This window comes from Musca autumnalis, unplaced genomic scaffold (assembly GCF_047663935.1).
Source record: "Musca autumnalis isolate F117 unplaced genomic scaffold, ASM4766393v1 scaffold_4, whole genome shotgun sequence".
In the NCBI taxonomy this organism is placed as follows: Eukaryota; Metazoa; Arthropoda; class Insecta; order Diptera; family Muscidae; genus Musca; species Musca autumnalis.
In genome coordinates, this window is record NW_027411977.1 from 58605042 (window position 1) to 58624851 (window position 19810).

The window sequence follows — 19810 nt, forward strand, 5'->3', positions numbered from 1 at the left end:
GAGGGTGTTTTTAGTGATTAGGGTTGTCAACGCAGTTATAAAAAAGGTGTTATTTAATGTCAAATTGCCTCCATCATATAGTAGAACCTAAAGAATACTAATTATTATTGTTTAAAAATAAAAAATATCATTTAAACGGCTTCACCAAAAATTCAGATCTCCTTTGAACGAAAAAATGGAATTAATTATATCGTGATTTTTTATGCATTACCCTGGTAACCATGATCTCAAAAACAATTGTTTGCTGAAAACATGGCTAAGCTGTTGAAATTTTGTTGTTATTCTCTTTTCTGATATGCGTTGTTCATGTGTGCTGCAAATTATGAGTTTGCGTGTCCGATGGTTTTTATACCCTACACCACTATGTGGAAAGGGTATTATAAGTTTGTTTTGGTAAAAATGCATGTAACACCGCGAAATATTCGTCGGAGACCCCCAATGTGGTATACCCATCTTTAAATCTCGGCAAGATGAAGCGATTTTGAGATGTGTGTCCGTCCGTGTGTCCGTCAATCCATTATAAATTGTAATCAATCGGTTTCACATAGGTCGGTTTCACATAATAGATCGCTATTTTAATTGGTGATGATCGTGAAATATATAGCGGGTGAAATGGACCAAAAACATAATTTTTATCAGATTTTGTAGCTGCTCTGTAGGTCCCAATAATAGTCCGATCGCCTTGAAATTTTATATAAGGTAAGAGTACATGACAAAGAAGAGGCATATATTTGAGATGGCATTCAGATAATATTTAGAGGGTTAAATGGACCACAAATTTTGTGTGAAAATTTTTAATATACAGCTTATATCTTTTTTTCCTAGAAGAGACATTCCGGACAAGTAAGCTATTCTTGGAAGAGGAACACTTGGCCTTTCTATTGATTTCAATTGTGTTGTTGTACGTGATAAGACAACAGAGTTACAGCCTAATATACCCAGTTATTTGTTTATAGTGTTATCATAAACACGCTTGAGATCGCTATTATAGCTCAATAATAACGAAATTTTGCACGAGGTAAAAGTTTAGGTAGAAGAAGGTGCTTACAGTTTTGCATGATGATTTGATATTATTTAGCGGGTGCAATGGACCATTACTTTTGTATGAAAAATACAAAAAAATAATTTTGGTCTATATTTTATTTCCTGGAGGGCATATGCCAGCATAGTAGACTGCATATGGAAATGGAACTACTGATATTCCCCCTGATGCAAATTGCAATCACGTGTCTGCTAGATATCGGACCTGCTGCTTAATATATGTATAATGTGTTTTGTGTAGAGAACCACATTTTCCTCCCATGCTACAAATTGTCCCTATCATGATAGAAGTCCAGTTCTTGCATTATTGCAAACTACGTGAAGCCATAGCGTATTAATTATCCAATTGGATTTTTTATGCATATATTGCAGCATGGGGTCGCATCACCGGTTTTTAGTCAAAATGTTCTCGATGTCGCTACCGTTAAAGTTTTTTTTTCAAATTATTTAAATTATTATTTTCAAAAACATTTTCGCAATTTTTTTTTTAATTTTTGCAGTAGCCGTTTCCTCTGTTCTAGTGGATGGATTTTTACTCTATGATTGATTTATACAATCCGGAACTAAAATATCGCGGGGTACCAGCACACTTAAAAGAATATTGTAAATACTCTACCCAAAAAATAGGTTTTTAGAAAAAATATTGCACTAAATGTTGGCTTTAGCAGTAAATTACTGTGATGTGGTGTGGACTACATAGTCAATATACATATTAAATTATGGGTAATCGCGAGTACTTTAATCCTATTATTGGTTGTTTGAAATACACGACGTGTTTTACCTATTCTTATTCATTTAGGCGGTCATAACTTCCACGCAAAGTATTTTTTTTTGTAAAATTTTTGAGCTTTGTTCAAAAACACTTAATTTGATCAAGCAATAGTCATAGTTACTGATAAATTACAATAATTCGCGTATTATAATAGTGCAAACTTTGGCTTCATGGAAACTAAATTTGTTGTCTCTCACTCATATATAAGTTTATATCACAATCGTATCACCCTGAAAAGCATGGCACAAGTACACAATTTTTGGACGATATATCTTCAATAAATTCACATTTGTCCCTTTGACAAATTTTAACTGGGGATATTTGTACTCCAAAAAGGAACCTGATGTTCAAAGAATACTGCACAAACATTTCCTGGACAGGCAACATAAATCGTTCAACCCCTCAGTAATGTTGGCGACATTTTCTGAGAACTTCAGCCATTTCTCAACAAGTGGTATCTTAGGACACGCCGTTCGTACTCGGCCATAAACTGTGGGTCCTATATCATTGAACCAATATGAAACGGGGTGCACTCATTGATATGAGAGAAGAGAATTTGTTCCATCAAGGAATTTTTATTTGTGGAAACTTAATTCCCAGGGGTAGTGGTGTAGGGTATCACATGGTCGGCCCCGTCCGACTATAGCCTTTTCTTACTTGTTTATTATAGCAACAATATCAAATAGCATCAGCATCGCTAGCAATATTTTTGTGAAATTTGTTGCTACATGTTGCTGTTGTTCATTGTTGCTAAACATATTTCGAAGAAATTTTAGCAGGCAAACCTGCAAATATTCGGCGATTTTGCTAATATGGCGTTAGCATTTTAAACCCTGCAAGCTAGTGCTGATGGACTCAATACGTATGTACATATGGCTGTGGTGCTTAAAATATTTTGTGCATTAGTCTCTCTGAGCGAGTCTCTCCTTTGCTAAACCAGGACAGATGAGAATAAAGAGAAAAAATGTTGTTGTTGCAGTCACGTTAACATATATGGGTGATCTTGGCTGACATATGGTTTACATTGGTCTGCTTTGCAAGATAGATAAGAACAATAATTACAAAATAAAATAAAAAAACAATTGTGCCCGTGAAAAAATATAAAAAAAATTATAGAAAAAAATAACTTTATAAAAATATAAACAGAGTTTTGAATATAAGTAAACTTTTCCTTTCTTTAAAAAAAAGTGTTTTGAAATGAATGAAATGGTTCATATTTTGCAAAATAGAATAGACATATATGCCAGGTTTATGTTTCATTCAAAAAAGAAACCAGTATTTATTACTTTATGAATAAAGTTCATAAAATGAAAAAATCTGAGCATTGGAAACAATTTTTGAGCACTATTCATAAATTGAATGATTTTTTCCAGTGTACGTTGCGTTTATGAACTTATTTCTCCAATATTCCTCGCAATACTTGTCTGCTTTTGCTAACATGGGTATGTTTCTGAGGCTTATAGTCTGTTTCACTAATACAATGCAAATTAAAATTCGTTCGAAAAACAACCGAACTCTTGTTTCTTTAAAAAAATTTTGTGTGATTGAAAACAAAAATGTATTAAATATTTTTCAAAAAACAGAAGATTGGTAGTGGTTCGAACGAATTTGAATTCGAATCCTCTTAGTGACACAAATAAAACGTTTGTATCTTTTAACGTATTACCGTTCCTTTTACAAACTTTCCCAAAAAAGTTGTTGCATTTCACTTTCATTATAAAAGTTGTATTTCCACTGCATACTGTAATCCTCTATTGTGCGATATGACCAAAAGTCAAATTTGACTTAAATCCAAAAACTTAAATAAATATGTATACTTCTTAAATTGTTGGGGATTTAAAATGCTATGCACTGCGTGCAATCATCTAAATTCTCTCTTGGGAATTGTGTCTACGTCGCAGACATCCTATCACCGTTTGCACATTTTTCTCTATTTAAATAAGTTTGGGAAATAACTTTTTTTATAGCCATCCTTAGTATTTATGACAATGTTGTTATAAACTTTTAGTCCGAAAAGTAACGGAGGGAAAAACAGAACAACACAAATCCTCCCACGCTTTTAAACGGAGCAAACTTCGTAAATCCTTGAATTTGCCCCAAAAGGACTATAACCTTAAGAGTTTATTCTGTTCGGCAAATTTTTTTAACTTTGTTTTTTAGTTTTTTTTTTTCGCACGAAATTGGGAATTGGTGAAATAAAAGCATTTACATTTGTCAGTGTTTTTGAAATTCAATTTGTGAATTAAAAAACAAATAAAGTGTTTGTGTGTGCATCCGTGTGGGTGTGTTAAGTCAATGGACGAAACATTTTTAAGAGAAATTCAAAATTATTGTTGGTGACAATCAAAGAAGCAAAAATAAACGACAATAAAACCGTTGTCTTTAAGGAATATATTTATTTGGGGTTAGATTTTCTTTTTTAATCGACAGTCTAACTTCTATATAAGTCAGCTATTGGGGACGTAACATTAATACGTCATAGAGAAATTTAGTTAAAAAGCACTATTTTGAGTGAAAAATGTTCATATTTGTTCTATAACTAATAAGGGGGCTGCACGAAAACCACCTGGCCTAGGCAACGCGGCGTATTACCAGGCGCCATTTGAAATTTTTTTTGGAAAGTTTGACAGTTTTAAGCCTAGACTTACTCAGAACAGTTTGTCGTACGACCATGTTACGTGTTGTTTAAAGTGACTTAAAAAAAATCACTCTCGAAAAATTGGTTTTTCTTGTGAACATTTTCGTCCAAGATTTTTTCACAAGTTTCGATGTGGATAACGACCGCAAGAGTGTCTCGATCAAATTAAGTCTTTGTAGGTCGATAAAGGACCATCCTATAGGACTATGAAAAACTGCTTTAATGAATTCAACGTCGGAACTGGCTAAAAACCGAAGGTCGTGAGGGTCGCCCAAAATCAATCGTTGTGCCAGAAAAAAATATCCCGTGCATGAACAGATAATGCGATATCGCCATGTTAAATACCATGAGATAGAGGCATCCTTAGAAATTCTTCAACCAACTAACATTTGATATTGCATAAAAATCTGGCCGCAAAAATGTATTTTTCTTGTTAGATCCAGCAAAATTGGACAATCCCTCAAAAACAAGTAAAAAAGTATCAGTCGGCTTTGCCGACAGAGATATACCCTCAGCCTATAAGAATAGAAACTTTCATTTACGTGCAGAATTTTGTGGCTCTTTTTGGGCATTTTTTTGGGAATTAAAGTTCAAAATGTTGCGGAGGAGGTACTTGAAGGAATGGACCGACATAGTCAATTATGGAAGTTGATCTTATTTTGGGGGTCACATCTTTTCGATTGATATAGCGCCCACTAGTCACTTCAGTGGGTCATAGTACAACTTTTGGATCATTATGCCAGGAAGCATGGACTTGTCCACGGAAAACATAATCTCGCTGTAAACGGGACCAAAATTAACAGCATCGGTATACATTTCCCAAGGATCTTCGAACAGACCCTAAACTACATTTATACATAAGGAGAGGACTGATATGGATCATTTTAGAAGTTAAACTAAATGTGGACAAAATATTGAGGCATCAAAAGTTTGGACCAAATTGGTTGCCCCGTTTCAGATATATCGTGCATAGCATTTTATTGACATTTTTAATATTTTGGGGGAAATACCGATATTGCCCATCTTCGAACTGAAACTAAGCTTAGACAAAAAATGACGAAGACCAAATTTTGGACCAAATCGGTTGAACGGATAAGAGTTATCTTGCGCACCAACCACTACACACGGTGTCATAGGGGTTTTTTTCACCTTTCAGGCTATTTGCTCAAGAAGTATGGACTTGCCTCTGAAAAAACTCTTGCCGACGTAAAGGAGGCAGCGTATGTAAGTTGCTTCAACAGAAATCAAAGTGATTCGAGAGCAGGTCTTAAAGTGAACTTAACCGAAATTTTGTGTGGGAGGTACCCGAAGCAGTAGACAAATATAGTTCATATTCAAACCAGATCTAGACATATTAGGATGTATAATGTATGAGACAAATAGGTCACTCCATTCAAGAGTTATCGTGCGCACAATTTTTCCGAACATTTTTGAACTTTTGTGGGGGAGTTACCTGAAGGAGTGGACCGATATAGCTTATCATCAAACTTAAATTAAGTTTAAGTTAAAATATTACGAAGGCCAAATTTTGGACCGAATCGATCCGTTCGAAAGTTATCTTGCGCTCCAACCACTACACATGGTGTCATGGGCGTTTTTTGCACATTTCAGGCTATTTGCTCAGGAAGTATGGATTTGTCCCTGATGAAACAAACTTTTAACGTCGTATGGGGGGCAATGAATACAAGTTGCTACAGCAAAAATCAAAGCGATTCGAGAGCAGGTTCTAAACTGCACTTTTCCGAAATTTTGTGTGGAAGGTACCGATTGAGTCCATATTGGAAAGTCTGGTAGAAATTTCACTATGTGTAAAGTATGGACCGAATCGGATACTCCCTTTAAGGGTGATCGTGCGCACAAATTTTCCGAACATTTTCGAACTTTTGTGGGGGAGGTACCGGAAGGAGTGGACCGATATAACCCATCTTCGAACTTAAACTAAGTTCGGACTAAATATTACCAAAGCCAAATTTTGGACATAACCGGTTGATCCGTTCGAGAGTTATCGTGCGCTCCAGCCAGCCAGACAGACAGACGGACATTGCTCAATCGACTCCAAATTTTCTGAAACGGATTTCATCCAAATTGGGGTCTAAAACCATTATTTCGATGATGCACATTTTGCCCGTATGAAAGTTTATATGCCCTCGTTAGCATAAATGCTGAGGTTATAAAAATGCTCCTGTGAATTGGTTTAAAGAAAATGGGCATAAAATCGATAGCGGTGCTTCAAACGACGTTTATAAGATCGCCACAGACAACGAATCTAGGATCTACGCTTAGGAGCCTGAAACAAAGCAAGAAACGGCCGTTTGGTTCTTCAAAAGCGAACCAATTCAAACGAAAGTTGTTCATGAAAGAAGCACTACGAAGCAAAAGGTTGCCTGTTTCTTCAGAAAGACTGACCGTGTGGCGACTATATGGCTTGAAAAATATATGACGGTTAATTCTGAGTGTTGCACTATAATTTGTTTGCCTGAAGTCTCCTGAGAAATTCGAAAATCGAACAAGAGAAGACAAATCATTCTGCTTATGACAATGTGGGATCTCACACATCGATTCAAACCAGCGCCTGTTTGACCGGACAAAACGTGTAATTTATCGGTCATCCGCCGTACAGCCTTGACTGGGGATCCAATGACTTCATTTGATATCAGCACATCAAGAAAAAAGGCGTGGTCAACGATTTTTGTTGCCTGAACATGCTGTAAAAGCGCTCAAAAACCATGTTTTGGAGGTGTCTCAATCGGAGTGGAAAAAGTGCTTCGCCAATAGGTTTGAGCGCTCGAAAAAGTGTATAAATCATGCAGGAGACTACTTAAGAAAACAATAGAACCGTTTTTGATGGTAATTATTCGCGTTTTTATTGTTAGGCTAGATAGTTATCGTTCAGTCCTCGTATCATTATAGCGACGTAAAGAATTTTATATTTGTTTTCTGTTGTAGTGGTGGACATATCACATCTTCAGGTTTAACACTGCATTGAGCTAAAATAGGATAGGATTTCACCTCTTGATATGGGAGAATTCTTCTTAGGTTTTTCAATATTTTCAACGCCCATAAAAAGCTATACTCGTATATTCTTGTCGTGTTCCACTCTCATTATTTCGTCCTCACACTTAAACTTAAGGCACACCGTGAGTCACTACATACATATGTTCCCACAACATCCCTGAAGGGACAAGGGAGACCTCTCTCATATCAATGAGTGCACGCCGATTCACATTGGCTCAATGATATGGGACCTACTTTTCATTGCCGAGTCCGAACGGCGTGCCTTACGACACCACTTGTAGAGAAGTTTTTCATGGCTTAAATACTCAGGAAATGTCGCCTGGATGATTTGTAATTTATTTTGTCACTCATGTCTTATATGTTTAACATAAATATGTTGAATATCTTTTGATACTTCTCACAGTTCTTTTCATGTTTTTACCCACAATTGTTTTACTTCAGCACCTACTACATAATATTTGGGATTTTCTCACGTACATATATACATATGTATGTATACGAGTATGTATTGACCACATTTTTACACATTTGTTATAGAATAAATAATATTCACCATCAACATGGACATGGTTTAGCATTGTGGCAGGATGTCTAAGTCAACCATCAACAAATTGTTGAACATTCATCAATACTACTATCTTTTAGTTTGTGGGTAGTATATTTAAGATTTCGGTTTGGGCGATGTCACAGCTAGTGCAAAGCTAACCTAACACATTGACCACAATCAAAACTTTAACTACTAAAGCCATATGCATATTAGGGTTATGACTTTTTTTGCAACCTCGTGTCTCTACATCATTTTTGATGAGTTTTTCTCGATAAAAAAGCTCACTCACAAAGTTTTTTTGAAAACTTTTGAAGTCCACGGTGCGCCTTAACTAATTTTAAATGAAAGGTGCTTACAACTGGGAAGTTTTTGCAGATTCTGAAACTACAATGCACATAGATGAGAAATATCAAGAAACAAAAAAATCGCCGGAGGGATTTTCAAATAAATCGCTATTTAGGTTCACATTTTTAGGGGTTCTTTAGGTTTTCTCGATTTTGCTTCGAAACCGCGAGCCCTATGTAAATGGGCCTAAAGAAAATGTTGTAGCTGTGAAAATTCTCTACAATATTGGAAATTTTCGTAGGTTTTACCGTTTTTGAGATAAAGAAGTTCAAATTGAGACAATGCACTGACTCTATCACCTTCTTATTAAACAATAGCTGTGTTCCAGAACTAAAAAGTTTTTACAATTTTTACGACTTTTACACATTTTACTCGAAAAACCGTTCCCGTACACAAAAAAGTTGTAAAATGTTCACTTCTCTTTAAACAAAAATGGCGCTGAATGACGCTCTCTTTAAAAACTTTTTACACGACAAATTTGGGCGAGTAAAAAAATAGTAACATGGTTGCCGGCGTCTGATTGGCTGATACGCCGACTTTGACATTTGTTCTAGTTTTTTTTTTACGTATTTTCCATTTTTCCGTTCCCGAACTATTTCAAAAAATTTGTGTGTATTTCTCATCTATGAGCATTGTAGTTTCAGAATCTGCAAAAACTTCCCAGGTGTAAGCACCTTCCATTTACATTTGGTTAAGCACACCGTGAACACTGTGCAACAAAATGGAGGTGAAAGTCTGGGACACGGAAAATTCCTCTTGGGAATTTGGGACTACAAAAACGCGACAAAATCGATTAATTGTCAATGAGAGCCGTACCTAAAATTTTCTGGGCGACATTTTTGCAGAACATTTCTAAGATGAAGAACATCTTTTGGGGTCCTTTAGAGCGGCTATTAAAATAAAGGACGAAAAGGACATTGAAGGAAGCGATTTAGAAGGTCGAAGTGCTCTACGAAAATAATTCTCATTCGATTTGACTGCAGACATGTCATCTCAAAAATAAGCTAAAGCAGCAGTGGACAAAGATATAACGCTAATTCCTGATGGCTTACAGTGTCTCTAGCAAAAACTCCATCACGCCATAACGCGGAAGTTCGAATCACGGCGGATCTGTCCTTCGGTGTTCCTAATATACTTACCAAGGGCTTTCTTCTCCAAAAGGAATTATCTATGCCCCAAAATTTGTGTTCACAGTGTAATTTGACTTAATTGAATAACAAAAAAAAAAATAATTTTTGCAATTTTTTTTAACCATTTATATTCATTTTTTATTGTTTGAGAATTTTTGTTTTTCTACGTCATACAACAACAACATAAAACAGTTGCATTTTTCGGTAGTTTATGACAAAAAAGAAGCGTTGCTTATAATAGTATGTTGTTTTCGTGCGTTGTTTAGAATAAATGATGCAGCTATCGTCATTTATTTCTGTATGGTAAATGACAAAAAATGTTGCCTGTTTTAGCAAATAAACGACGCAACTGCCCTAAAACCTCCCCAACAAAATGTTCGATGCCAATGATGACATTCAAGCATGGGTGCACGTATCATTATCTGGCATGTCATCTTTTTAGCATCTTCATCGATGAATTTTATATGAACGTGGACCCCAAAAGATGCTATTCACTTTTGGATCCAAAGCATGTAATTTACACCAATGCTTTGACATGTCATTTTCACCAATGCTTTGGCATGTAATTTTCACCAACCCTTTGCAATGACATTATCATTACGACAAGAGTTTTAACAACGTTGGTTGTGATTTCGAGTCGCCGACAACATCAAGCCTATTGTAAATAATTAATCTTATATATTTAGAAAAATGTGTATAAATAAAAACACAAAATTCATCTCTATTGGATCGATGGAATGGGTTCAAATGCTGATGAAAAGATCCGATCTTTCACGACTTTCTTTGCATTGGTTCAAATGCTAATGAAACAAGTAAAAAAGTATCAGTCGGCTTTGCCGACCGAGATATACCCTCAGCCTATGTGGATTGAAATATTTTTTTTCCAAAAAAAAAAAAAAAAAAAAAATGGGCTTACGAACCGACAAAAATATTGCGGGAATTTCGATAAATAGGCCTTTTTTACAATACTAGCCAACGAAAAACATAATATCTCTATAAACAGGAAGGATCCTCGAATGCACCACCTTCCAATTTCATCTAATATTCCAAGAAATATTACGATATTCAAAGTGTGAACGAACGTAGTATTCGGTTCGAGCTCTCCAGTCACTACATATGGTGCCATAGGGGTTTTTTACAACTTTCGGGCTGTTTTCTCAAGCAGTATGGACTTGACCCGGAAAAAACTTTTACTGTCGTAATTGAGGCAGGGAATGCAAGTTGCTTCAACAAAAATCAAAGTGATACGAGAGCCGTGAATTTATCCAGAAATTTGTGTGGGAGGTACCCGAAGGAGTGGACAAATATAGTCCATGTTCGATTCTGACCTATATCTGGTATATTAGGATGTGTAAAGTATTTGGTCTCACCCATCAAGAGTTATCGTGCCCACAATTTTTCCGAACATTTTTGAACTTTTGTGGTGGAGGTACCTGAAGGAGTGGACCGATATGGCTTATCTTCGGACTTAAACCATGTTTGAACAAAATGTTACTAAGGCCAAATTTTGGACCAAATTGGCAGATCCGATCGAGATTTATCTTGCGCTCCAACCACCTCACACGGTGTCATAGGGGTTTTTCGCAACTTTCAGGCTATTTTCTCAGAAAGTATGGACTTGCCCCTGATGAAACTTGTACCATCGTATGGGGGGCAGTGAATACAAGTTGCTTAAACAAAAATCAAAACGATTCGAGAGAAGGTCCTAAACTGAACTTATCCGAAATTTTGTGTGGGAGGTACCCGAAGGAGTGGACCGATTCAGTCCATATTAGAACCTCATTTAAGTCTGGTAGATATTTCACGATTTGCAAAGTATGGACCAAATCGGTTACTCCCTTCAAGAGTTATCGTATGTAAAAATTTTCCGAATATTTTCGAACTTTTGTGGGGGAGGTACCGGAAGGAGTGGACCGATATAGTCCATCTTCGAACTTAAACTAAGTTTGGACAAAATATTAGGAAAGCCAAATTTTGGACCGAATCGGTTGATCCGCTCGAGAGATATCGTGCGCTCCAGCCAGCCAGACAGACAGACAGACGGACGGACATTGCTCAATCGACTCCAAATTGCCTGAAACACATTTCGTCCAAACATACTTGGGGTCTAAAACCATTATTTCGATGAGGCACATTTTGCCCGTATAAAAGTGTATATACCCTCGTTAGCATAAATGCTGAAGGTATAAAAAGTATCAGTCGGATTTGGCGACAGTGGTATACCTTCAATCAAATTGTGCTACTAATTCCATAAATTGTACGTTAATACACATACTTCCTTGGGGTGTATGTGAACTTTTGTCCCCATCAATTTTTGGTTTTTGCAAAATTTATCGTTATTTGTATTATGGAATATACTTTTGTTGTATTAAATATTGTGTATTAGCGAGAAGAAATAAAACTGTATACTTGGAATTTCATAAAAATCATTACTTACCCTAAAACCCGAGGTTTATGGGGTGTATGTAAACTTTTGTCCCTGACTGTATGTATTTAGGGGGTCTTCAGGATTTTGGGACCGACAAAGATATGGATTAGAATGAAATCTCAAAAGTTATGCGGGGGAGTTACGTAAAACAATGTACCGACCAGAGGTCCGCAAAATGCCACTCGCTTTTAATGCATATTCGCGATTTCGTGCTTTTTTCATCCATCTCTGTTTAATGCTATTGCTTGCTTTGCCTTTACTTTCATCAGTGTGTGCCAATTGCACACACACAACACACTACAAGAGCTCGTTGCCTTTTTTTTGCACGCTGCCTTCGAAAAAGCACGTTGCATTACAAAAAGCAGTAGATATTTCTGGTCAAATTTACATGTTAATAAACACAAAAAAATTAATGTTGAGACAATAAAAACAATTACTAGTTTAGTTTATCCTATTATTAAAGAAACTCAAAGAAAAAGCAAAATTTGGCAAATGTATACATTTATTCAAACAGAAGATGGTGCGATACTGTGTGGTGGTATGCAGTATTGTGCATACTGCATTTGCGAATCGTCTGAATACAAATGTAAAAGCAAGCAAGCATGCACTAAAGCAGTGAATCATTTTTTGGGGTGAATCTGCTTTTTGCACATTCATATTTTTTATATGCAAGGTACTGCACTATTCACTTTTGGGAAAAGGCAATAGAGTGTGCCTTTTATATGCATTTTGCGGACCTCTGGTACCGACATAGCCCATTTTGGAAGTGTGTCTTATTTTGGGAGTCATTCCCCTCGATAGGACCATTATATTAGGAAACATGGACTTGCCCACAAAAACGTCATATCGCTGTAAATATGGCTACTAGGAGTACCTTCTGTAAAAATGTTCAAAAACTTCTCGCACGGACCCTTAACTGCCCCTGAACAAAAATGTTGATTTTTTTTTGTGGGAGGTACCCAAAGGAATGGTCTTTTGAACACCAACGTAGTTTTGGAAAATATTTCAAGATCAAAAGTTTGGACGAAATCGGTTGTACCGTTTATGAGATATTGCGCTTACCATTTTAGCGAATATGTTCGAATTTTTGTGAGGGAGGTACCGGAAGGAGTGGACCTATAAGCACCATTTTCGACTTTCATCTAATATACGAAGAAATATTACGATAGCAAAGTGTGGACCAACGCAGTATGCGCCTGGCTGGTTGTGAAATTCGAAGGTGGTGCTTTCTGGCCGTAGATGTTTTTCACAGCTTTTGGGTCATTTCCCGTAATTGGGGCCTTGAGTGCAACCTGTTGCAAGAAAAATCAAAACGATTCGGCAAGAGGTGCTAAACTGCACTTTTCCGAAATTTTGTGTGGGAGGTAACTGAAGGAGTTGACATACATGGTCCATATTCTAACCGGATCTATGTCTCGTGGAAATATTACGATGTGCAAAATATGCAGCACATTGCGGTCCATCCATATATTACACAGGATGCCATAGCGGGGTTTTACAGCTTTTGGGTCCTTTTCTCAGGAAGTATGGACTTGCCCCAGAAATAACCTGAACCGTCGTAATGGGGGCAGAGAATACAAGTTGTTACAAACAAAATCAAAACGATTCGAGAGGAGGTCTTAAACAGCATTTATCCGAAATTTTGTGTGGGAGGTACCCGAAGGAGTGAACCGATATTGTCTACATTCGAACTTGATCTATAAGCCTTTTTAGACTAGCACATTACATGATTTCGTTTTACGAAATCCTAGAAATAAATGAAGATTGTTTAAATTTACTTTCAGCGTTATTTGTTTACACATCCACACGCACGCAATAGCACAGACACACGCAAACAACACATGAACACGTACAATTTTTTATTCGGAAATTCATCAGTTCCCTTTTTCGCCGACTCTGTATCGATAAACAGGTCAATAAAGCCATCTAGCAAATTAAATAAAATGAGAAATAAAATATAAATAAGAAATATTACGATGCCCAAAGTATGAACTAAATCGGTTGGTCCCTTCGAGAGTTATCGTGTCCATAATTTTTCCCGGAAGAAAATTGAACTTTTGTGGGGAGGTACCCGAGGGTCTATCTTCGAACTTAAAATAAGTTTGGACAAAATATTACGGAAGCCAAATGTTGGGCCAAATCGGTTAATCCGATTGGTAATCGTGGTAATCGTGTCCAAATAGTCTGAAACGGATTTCGCCCAAACATTTTGCCCGTATGAAAGTGTATATACTAGGGTTATGACTTTTTGACATTTTTTCTCAAAAATGACTTCCTGTAGTGAGAATGAATGACCTTTTGCCTATTAATGCCTATAATAACATTCATTCCATTTTATTATAAAAAAAAGGTTCGGTACAAAAAAAAATTCTACGAAATGAAAAAAAAAAATTTCTCAAAAAAATTATTTCATTTTCAAATTTTTTGAAAAAATAAAAACTTTAAAAGCTTTTTTTGCGGAAGCTTTTTTTATCGAATCACTTTTTAATAAAGTGTTTATGTAATCTTAGGTAAAACACATCAAAATACAGGGATACGAAGTTGTAAAAAAGTCATAACCCTAGTATATACCCTCGTTTGCATAAATGCTGAGGGTATAAAAAAGTCGAGAAAGAATCTGATAAAGTGGGTCTGGCAGTAAACGGATCAGGTTGATGGTATCTTTGCCAACCTATAATTTTGAGTTAGTTAAAGACTTCATCTACTTTGGCACCGCCATAAACCCAACAATCAACATCAGTTGTGAAATAAGAAAAATACTAGTATTGGCTAACAGATGCTACTTTGACTTAAGTAAAAAGTTTAAAAGCAAAGCCACAACTTGTCAAAGAAAAAAAAAAAAAAAAAAAAACACTGATGCTACCAGTGCCGATGTATGGTTCCAAAGTATGTGTATTTGCGCAAACAGATAAACAGTGCTGGGCGTGTTTCATAGAAATATCTTTCCAAAGAAATACGGGTCAATATGCGGGTCCATATGTGAATAACTGACGTCGTATAAACCAAGAGCAGCATCGGTTATACAATGACTATCAGTATAGCATAACGTATCGAGATACGATTGCTTTGGTTATGCCATGTCGGCGTATAAATATGGGCCACATTGGGGGAACACCCAGGAGTGAAAGGTCAAGGCTTCGATGGAATAAACTAATGGAAGACGAAATCGAAAAACGCGGTATTCCAAATTGGAAAAGTAAAGCCACAAATACACAGGAATGGAAATCTTTTTCTAGTTCGGCTTTTAAGACTAATTCAATTGCTTATAATATTCTGTAGGAAACCAAAAAAGTAAGTAAATAAGGTTTAATCGAAGACTTAACGACATTTTATTGTTCTTATGGATGAAGGTTTTGACATGATATGAAAGAGGGACCAAAATAAAGCATGCACATGTACATGAAAGTATGGAAACCCCCATTGCCCTAAGTCATCATAGTTAGTTGTACGAAAATATGCATTTGTAGCTTTAAAAATTTCGATTCGTATCAATAACAGGGAAATTATACAACATGTTCGTGTGCAAATATAAATGGATGTAAGTGGGTTACAACTACAGATGTTATTTCTCATACTGAATTCCTTGGACACACATACCGACATGTACATGTTGGTATGTATGTAAGTAACCTACAAATGATCACAAATGCTATTCAATGGGAGCGTCCCTGTATGGTTACATCAATTCATAGATTCATGACACGCAATAATGTGGCCTTGGCCCAACTATAATGGAGAGAGTGAACAAATGGTGTGGTATGTATATACTACACCTACATACAATACATACATATGTATGTATGACGATGACCAGTTGCAAAATATGAAAACCACGTAAAATACTTAAATATCTGAAAAATTCGGGTTAACCCCATCTCCCACATGGTAACACGCATACACGCACACATACAGATAGATGGACACGTACATGTGTATGTATGTTCAGCAAATTGGATATTTCTCACATTCAATTATTCACATACTGTGATATTCCTTTATTTAATCAATTTCGATTGTGGTTAAAAGGAATTTAGCAATGCCATTGGGGCAAGAAATATACATCTATGTATGTACGTGTGTATTTTATATCTATGTATCTTTAAGTACAACAAAAGCTACGAGAGGCTATTCTGTTTGAGTTTGCACTTGTATTTATGATTTATGGAAATTTAAAGTGCATTTATTCATTAAAGTGTACATAGAAATGTTCGGAAAGTTTGCCTATGTGTAGACATAATTTTATAAAATTTTCTAATAAATTCGAGAGCATCGAACTTTTATAGTGAAAACGGACAGAATGACATAGGAGATACTGGAATATCACTGCGTTCGTTTACAACATGGTAAAATCCAGGATATATTATGGTTCCACTTTCAAATTAAGTGAACTCATACGTGCCACCTGGTTAGCTACCTTCAACACCTATTAAAGATATTGAATTAACAGTTGACACGCATTTACACATAAGAAAGAAAACATATGAAAATATTTCACAACGTGTTTACGTTCAAAACCAAAACTCATAACTTCCAAAGGTTACGCCAAAAAAACATTTGTTGTAAAAACCATTGCAGATTGGCACGAAAAACCTCTCGTCGCTGCAAAAAACACATTTTGTTTAAAAAATAAATGTTATACCCTCCACCACGAGTTGTATTGGAGTAAAGTGGAACAATTATGTTCCTTTCATTTATGCAGAAGACTAAATACCAAATTTCAGTAAAACAATGCGGCTAAACTTCAAAACACGGAAATTCGGGAGGTATCGTTCTATGGAGGCTGTAACAAAACGTCCATCTATACCGACAAATTTCTGGCGGAACGTTTTTAGACTAAAAGAAGACTAAATACCAAATTTTCCGATATTTCGGTAAGATAATGTGGCTAAGACCTAAGAAATAACGAAAATCAAGAGGTACGCTTCTATGGGGGATATAGGAAGACGTGGACATATACTGATAATTTTCTTCTGGAATATTTTATAACCCCATGGAGGATCAAATAACAAATTTCAGTCATTTCGGTGGGATATTGACGTCACAACCTTCAGAATTACGAAAATTGGGAGGTACCGTTCTAAGGGGGCTATAGCGAAACGTGGACCTATACCGACGAATTTCAGTCGGAAGTGTAAGGACAAATTTCAGGGGGAAAGCTTTATACCACCAACGAAGACTAAATACTAAATTTTAGCCATTTCGGTGAAATATTGAAACACAACCTTCAAAATACCGAAAAATCTGGAGATACCGTTCTATGGGGGCTATATGAAGGGGTGGACTTATGTCGACAAAATTCTGGAAGAGAGTTTTGTAGCCCCAACGAAGACTAAGTACCGAATTGCAGGTATTTCGGTGTGATAATGAAGCTAAAACCTTCAAACTACCGACAATAGGGTGTTACCGTTCTATTCAGGCTATATGAAGGTGTCGACCTGTACGGGGGTTATCGTTTAATGGGGGCTATATGAAGGCTTGGACCTATACCGACAAATTTCATATGGAAAGTTGTATACCCCAAATGAAGACTAAATATAAAATTTCAGCAATTTCGGTGGAGTATTGAGGCCCCATCCTTGAAAATATCGAAAATCGGCTGGTACCGTTCTATGGGGGATATCTCAAAACGTGGACCGATATAGCTTATTTGCAATACCAAACATCCTAGGAGTAAAAGAAAGGAGCCTTCCTAAACCAAAGGCGAAACATGCATGTCACACAGTGGTGATTGTGTGGGTTCGTATCGTCGGCTTTCCTTTTTCAAAAAGCATCTTGGTCAGTAAGCTCGTCTCTAACGAGAAATTAATTAAAAAAATTAATAAAAAATGACCTTCGCCTAATAGGCAAAATTTTCAAATAAAAATAAAAATCAGCTTGAGCCAGGCTGGGGTTCGAACCCACGTCCTTGAAAAACACATGGAAAAAAGTGTTGTCACGGCGTGTTAGTGTTCAGAACCAAACTCATAACTTTCAAAGGCTACGCTAAGCGTTTGTCATGAAAGCCATACAAAGATTTGAACAAAAAATTCAACTTTGTAAAAAAACAACTTGCATTTGAAAGAGGAAATAAGTTAGAGGATAGCGAAGCCGCCCCACAGTCGATGTGTCTGAGGAGCCTTCCTAAACCAAAGGCGAAACATGCATGTAACACAGTGGTGATTGTGTGGGTTCGTATCGTCGGCTTTCCTTTTTCAAAAAGCATCTTGGTCAGTAAGCTCGTCTCTAACGAGAAATTAATTAAAAAAATTAATAAAAAATGACCTTCGCCTAATAGGCAAAATTTTCAAATAGAAACTTCTATACCAAATTACAAAGCTCTGTCTTAAAAATTGGAACTGTATCTTGTTTTCAACAGACGGACGGACAGACGGACATTGTTATATCGACTTAGAATTTTACCCCGATCAATAATATATATACTTTATAGGGTCTCAAATGAATATTTCGATGTGTTACAAATGGAATGACAAATTTATTTATACCCTCCATTGTCAGAGAACTTATGCTAACAACATAATTAAATAAGTTATCATCGGCCACACTGTAATGGATTGTGTCCAATGGATTACCAGCTCAGCTATACCTAACAGTTTCGAAAGTATCACATATTCTTTCGACAGCAGTACATATAGCCCTTTGAAAGATGACAAAAAGAAAAGCCCCCAATTAGTTGTAGTCGTCAGTAGAATACGAAACTCCCCCACATTTCCCCAACAGCATTCTCACTCCCAGCATATAACACCAGTCGTAGCTGTTCCAATCCCTGAAAATACATCCTTTTTGCAATTTAATGGCATTGGACTGCACGGTAAGATCGAGGAAATAGAGGATTTTATAAGCCGCGGCGGTGCAAAAAACCGAGCTCAACAATGCGATGGGCGATGGTCTGATCCAATAGGAACGGTGAGTTGCCAGTTGACGTCATTTGTCTGTCCAGTTGACACAATGGTTGCGTCTGAGGGACTATGACACTCTCCGCTAATTCTGATGGGGACGTTCTCATTGAACGTGCAAAACGGATAGCTATAAATTTGCTCCGAGGGCCAAATGCCACAACTCATGGTGAACTGTAAAATCCCCCAAGACCAGACGATTATGACCTTCCAAAAGCGGGCTAATGTTGGTCTATAACTGTGGAGTACAGCGGGATATATATGTATATTAAGTTTTTTTTTCGTTTGTAACACATTGAAAAATTCCTTTGCGACCCTATAAAGTATATAGTCTTGATCAGGGTAAACTTATGAGTCGAAATATATGCTAGAACGCTGTATTCTTGCACCAGAATGTCTTTTTGCAATAGGCAGGTCAGGTTCGAAGATGGGCTATATCGGCGCACGGTTTGGTATACCTCCCGATTTGCGGTATTTCAGCAATTTAGCTATACTTTTTACCGAACACGCTGTAATTTGACAGTTGAAGTTCTCAGTGATAACGAAATTTATGGTTAAAAAATCGTCAACATATGTCCATGTTTTGGTATAGCACCCATATAACGGTACCTCCCGACTTTCGGTATTTTGAGCAATTTAGAGGTAGCTTACACTATCTATCAATGTCATATGACACGAAATAAAAACATTCCGTATTTACTCATGGAGGCAATGTGGAGACGTAGTTTTTTACATTTTTGCTGGTGTGGACGCACAGAGTAAATGGCGTAAGGAAAATCTGCAATATTACACATATTAGCGAATATATAACGATGGAAAATTTCATGTCATATGACATTTACATATAGTGTAAACTAACCCTTAGCTATACTTTTTAACCAAACGAGCTTTAATTTGACATTTGAGACCATTTTTATATTATAGCCTTTTGCAGGATTAACCTTCTTTATGAGGATTTATTTGAAATATAAGCAATGGAATTGACATTTGAAACCCAGTGG